Genomic DNA, 5,993 nt, shown 5'->3' on the forward strand with positions numbered 1-5,993 from the left:
TCTCCCTCTCCCTCTCCCTCTCCCTCTCCCTCTCCCTCTCTCATTTAAATCCAGAATGCTGACCCCCCTTTTGGCCTCCCCTCACAGAGTTCCTCCCTCCCATTTCCCCTCCACTTCTCCTCTAAGAGGTTATCCCCTCCTGGTGGTCCCTGAAAAGGGGATTCCCCCCAATCTGGTGCATAAAGTCTTTGCAGGACTAGGCATATTCTCTCCTACTGAGGCCAGATAAGGTAGCCCTCTGCTGTGTATATACTGGGGGCCTCACACTAGCCTGTGTATGCTTTTTGGTTGGTTGCTCAGTCTCTGGGAGCTCCCAGGGGTCCAGGTTAGTTGACACTGTTGGTCTTCCTATGGGGTTGCCATTGCCTTCAGCTCCTTCAATCCTTCCTCTAGCTCTTCATATAGGGGTCCCTGACCTCTGACCAATGGTTGGCTGTGGATTCCTGCATCTGTCTCAGTCAGCTCCTGGTAGAGCCTCTCAGAGGACAGCCATGCTAGGCTCCTGTTGGCAAGTACAACATAGTTTCAGTATTAGTGTCAAGAAATAGTGCCTGCCCCTGGGATAGGTCTCAGGTTGGGTTTCTCACTAGTCTGGGAGCCAGTCTCTGCTCCATCTTTGGCACTGCATTTCTTTTAGACAAACAATTTTGAGCCAGAAGTTTTGAAGGTAGGTTGGTGTCCCCATACCTCTACTGGGGGTCCTGCCTGCCTCCTGGAGGTGTTCTCTTTAGCTTCCATATCCCCACTGTTAGGCATCTCAGTTAAGGTCACCCACATTGAGTCCTAGGGGCTTCCCTCATCCTGGGTCTCTGGGACTTCCTAGAGATTACCTCTCCCCCTGCCCCCTGGCAGCTGCATAGTTTCATTTATTCACCTGGACCTCTGGGCCTCTCTCCTGTCTCTCCTCATACCTGATCTTATCTTCCTATTACCCTCTCCCTCCTTTTTCCTACCCAGGTTCCTCCTTTCCTCTGCCTCCCATGACTATTTTGTTTCCCCTTCTTAGTGGGATTCAAGCATTCTTACTTGGGCCTTCTTTCTTGTTTAACCTCTTTAAGTTTGTGTTTTATGGTTAATATCCCCCTTATAAGTGAGTGAGTATGAAAGCCTTCAACAATATCCAACACCCCTTCATGTTAAAAGTCCTGGAGACATCAGTGATTTAAGGTCTAAACTGAGACATAATCAAAGTCACCTATAGCAAGCCATTAGCCAACATCAAATTAAATGGAGAGAAACTTGAAGCAACCCCACTAAAATCAGGGACAAGACAAGCTGCCTACTCTCTCCCTATCTATTCGATATAGTACTCAAAATTTTAGCTAGAGCAATTAAACAACAAAAAAGAGATCAACGGGATATACATTGGAAAGGAAGAAGTCAAAGTATTGCTCTTTGTGGATGGTACGATAGCATAGGTGAGTGGCCCTAAAACCCCTAAAACCTCTTCCAGAGAACTCCTACAGCTGATAAACAGCTTCAGCAACGTGGCCGGACACAAAACTAATTTTAAAAAAGCCTCCCTTTATACTAATGATAAATGGGCTGAGAAATAAATTGGAGAAACAACACCCTTCACAATAGCCACAAATAATATAAGATATCTTTGTGTAATTCTAACCAAGCAAGTAGAAGATCCGTATGACAAGTACTTCAAGTCCCTGAAGAAAGAAATCGAAGAAGATATTAGAAGATGGAAAGATCTCCCATGCTCATGGATAGGTAAGATTAACATAGTGAAAATGGCCATCTTACCAAAAGCAATCTACAGATTCAATACAATCCCCATCAAAATTCCAATTCTTTACAGACTTTGAAAGAGCAATTCTCTCCTTCATATGGAACAAAACAAAACAAAACAAAACAAAACAAAATGAACCAGGATAGCCCAAAACAGTTCTGAACTATAAAAGAACTTCTGGAGAAATCACCATCCCAGACCTCAAGCTGTACTACAGAGCAATAGTGATAAAAACTGCATGATATTGGTACAGAAACAGACAGGTTGATGAACGGAATCTAATCAAAAAAAAAAAAAATAAAGAAAGAAAGAAAGAAATCCACACACCTATGGATACTTGATTTTCGACAAGGAATCCAAAACCATACAATGGGAAACAGTATCTTCAGTGTCAAATAGTTGCTGGCTAACTGAGCAAAGAGATCCGTCTTTATTATCCTGCACAAAACTCAAGTTCAAGAGGATTGAAAATACAAAACCAGATACACTGAATCTAATAGAAGAGTAATAACCTTGAACACACTGGCACAGGAGAAAGTTCCTGAACAGAACACCCATGGCTCAGGCTCTAAGATCAACAATTGATAAACGGGACCTTGAGAAACAGAGGCTTCTGTAAGGCAAAGGACCCTCTCTTCCTTTATAAAGGGTGCCTTCAGGGCTGACTGAGGGCACAACCAGGATGCAAATTGCCACAATAGGCAAGGATGTAATGTACACCCTACTTCAGCATTTAAAATCCACCTTTGTTTGAGTATGATCCTAAGCGGAGGGACTCAAATAAAGTCCTGCCGTCTGACTCAATCCACCACAGGAATATACTTCAGTTGCAAAGGTTGACAGTTGTTAGGATTCAGGAATTTACCATCATAGCAGCCTGCATCTAAATCTCAGCTTTGATGTTTTCTTTCTTTTTTTGAGACAGGATCTTGTTTCTTTTAGGCTGGTTTCAAACTCTGGATCCCCCTGTCTCAGCCTCCCAAGTGCTGGGGTTAAAATATGCACCATTACACCAGCCTGTTTACCTCTGTTTTTAATCACTCGCTGACTTCAGTAAAGGTTTGTGAGATTTTCTGACTTTAAGGAGAGAAGAATACAAAAATGCCTGCTTTGTAAGTTTACTGTGAAAATAAAGATCATATAAGCTAAGATCATTTTTAGCATACGATAATAATTCACACCATGCAGCTTATAAAAGGACAAAACAATAAAATATTTAAGCAAAGGGTTTTTGTCTCCATTTTTTTTTTTTTTTTTTTGGTTCTTGGTATCTGTTCCAACTGTTGGAGTTTCCCTTAGAGCTACAAAGCTATTTCTCTTGTGCTCCCTCTCTCTCTCTCTCTCTTTTTAAAAGTCTAAAAAACATTTTAGAAATAAATGACCTGTTAAAAAGTACAGAACAGCCATGATATGACCTTGAGAAACAGTTTATGAATTCTGAAAGGGTGAAGAAAAACATAATAATTAACTATATACTTGCCCATCCACACAGTAATCGAAGAAGTAGTCCTGGTCCATCTGTTTTTATACTAGCTGCGCAGGCTTCCCCGGGAGCTCTGTGTTCAGCTACTCACCCAGGAACTGTCAGGGAGAAACTGGTGCCTCCTGTAAAACTGCAGACTACCATCCGTAGTATCTCTCCTTCTAACTTGGGGATTCGAGTGTTTTTCTGGGCTAAGGGAATGCAATTGAACTGAATTGCTACCTCCTTTCCATGGCAGGGGTCAATAAAGGTTGGTGGTCCAGGGACACATCCTTCAACCATGACTTTGTTTGCAGCTCTAAGTCATTTTAGGATGAAAGTCATGCCAGCACAACCCTATAATGACTGGACCCAACAGCACCACATCATTGGGCTGAACTGCTGTGTGTTTCTGTCAACATAAAAAATGTGGGGACAATGGACGTTATTTTGCTTGGAAATACTTTAAGAAATCCCCTGGATTCTGCTCTGTTAAAGTGGGGAACTCGCACAATTCCTTCTGCATTTACCATCTCAGGTGCTACTCTCCAACTGGCATTCCGTTGCTGCCTTAGACTAATTTATACTAGCCCAGACTAGCTCTGCCTGCCTTGGAATATCTTAATCTACTATTGTAAGTCCAGTTAAGAAGTGCTTCGCAAGAGTCCCTGATCTCCAAGGATCGCCTTGATATAGACTTGGGATGATTCGGGCTAACTGATATTTGATTTTATAAATGATTTCTCTGCCATTCTCATTTCCATAGAAGGATCTTCGGAGATTCATCTGTGATGGATGTTTTAAAAAATGTACTGGTGCCACTTTGAAATAGAGCCCTTACATTTTGAATTATTTATATCTATAGACAAAATAATAAGTCCCGCCCCACACACATGGCTCTAGATTTTTTCTTAGAGGGTCAGTGACTAGTGAGAGCATCTAAGTCTTTGAAGTCAGAACAGAGATATACTGACTCTTCATAGTATTCAGGAAACCATGTAATGTAATTGGAGAACATCCTTTTCCTTAGGGGGCATAGAAGTGCTAGGGAGGTCATTGTGGTGGAGGGTACATTAGCAGGAAGTGCAGTGGATTCTGCACACTGGCAGACATGGTAGTTCAAACTTGTTGAGAGTTCAGTTAACACTGGATAACTATAGCTCTGTTGGGGTGAAACGCCCAGGTCAAAGATCAAATTTTACAGAAAGGAGAGAATGGAGCTATGGTCTGATGTAGCGCCCTCTGTTGACAAATGACTCCTCGGTATCCGGTACAATGCTCAAACTGAATTTGTGGGTTATCCTGGAAGAGGTCGCTTGGTTTTCAGAAGCAGGGGATTGCAGTTGAGTCTGGATTTCAGTTTTTCTGGGCTGCACTTTGTGCCCAAGCTGTGAGGTTGCTGTTCAAAGTTTCATGTCTGAGGTGTTCTTCACAGCCGTCCCTTCCTGCATTCCTCTGGGTTTGTGATTCCTTTCCAAATAATCTTACTGTTTCGTGCTCATTACGAGGCTATTGCTGGAGCTCAGAAGATTCTGGGAGCTGGGTCCTTCTGCCTCATCTACCTCCTTTTCCATCCCTCCATTTCCCCTCACTCCATCCTCTTTCCCCATCGGGAAAGAAACAAAACCAAAACCCAATTAAAGTGACTTTTTCTGAACCACTGGCCCATAAGTGTTCTTTATAAGAAAGCTGAAATTCAATCCCCGTTGAAGAAAAACAGAGTCCTTTCTCTATACAAACAGGACCTGGCTGGCTGCAGGTGTTCCGGGAGAGAGCGAGTACTCGGAGTACTTGCAAAATTGTCTATTAAAGATTGAACAATAACCACGCAAATGCAGGAGATTTCCTGGGGGGTTAATGAGTAGCTGTGAGGAACCGGTGACCTTCAGCTGGACTCCGGGCAGTTAACCTCAGCCACTTGCTACTTCCTAAGAAAGGCCTGCACTAAGGTGGTGATTGCTTTTGTAGGGCACAAACATGCAAGAACACTTTAGGGTGATTGGATTTCAGTGTGCCTTTTGCTTCTGAAACTCTGTATGGGGACCCGTGGGGCATTTGGCAGCTAATCGTCCAGTGCTTGCATTGTTTAGCACAAGTCTTATCGCATTAACCAAAGCGACTACAATAACATGTAAGAGGAAAAATTAATATTTTACTGTGCTTAAAAAAGCTCCTAAAAGTCTGTAGCAATTCTCAACCCATAAGGAAAATTTACTGGGACTACAAGGCACATGGGAGTGACATCATTTATTATTATTCCTATATATTAACAGTATTTTTAAAATATTATTCATTTTTATTTGAAGTACATTAGTGTTTTGTCTCCCTGTATGTCTGTATGAAGGTAGCATATGTCCTGGAACAGAAGTGACAGACTGTGGTGAACTTCCATGTGCATGCTGGGAATTGAACCTGGGACTGTTGGAAGAGCAGCCAGTGCTCTTACCTGCTGAGCCATCGCTCCAGTTCCCCTCACATTTCTCTTAAGGGTGAGAGTTGTCGTTTTCATTTAGTTTCCCCGAGGGGGAAAAAAATCCCCATTGTCCCTTTCTAAAAAGTAGTTATATAGGTAATATAGCTCCTTAGCTAGAAGTTTCACCAACTTTTCTTCTACAGAGGATGGTAAGGATCGTGTCAGCCTCAGTGTGCTGGGCCTTCTTACATCCGTTAGCAATGGAAAAATTGTGCATTAGATATGCTCACAGGCTAATGTGAAGGAGACAATTTCTCCTTAGCTGAGGTTCCTTCTTCCCAGCTGACTCTAGTCTGAGGTGACAGACACCAAGCAAC

At 42.6% G+C, this 5,993-nt stretch overlaps 1 pseudogene; it reads right to left on the reverse strand.

The window, feature by feature from the left end:
• The window catches only part of LOC110321412, a 61,748-nt pseudogene extending 56,087 nt beyond the window's left edge, over positions 1-5,661 (reverse strand).
• Positions 5,662-5,993: the final 332 nt, after the last annotated feature.

This window comes from Mus pahari, chromosome 5, assembly GCF_900095145.1.
Source record: "Mus pahari chromosome 5, PAHARI_EIJ_v1.1, whole genome shotgun sequence".
NCBI classification, from domain to species: domain Eukaryota; kingdom Metazoa; phylum Chordata; class Mammalia; order Rodentia; family Muridae; genus Mus; species Mus pahari.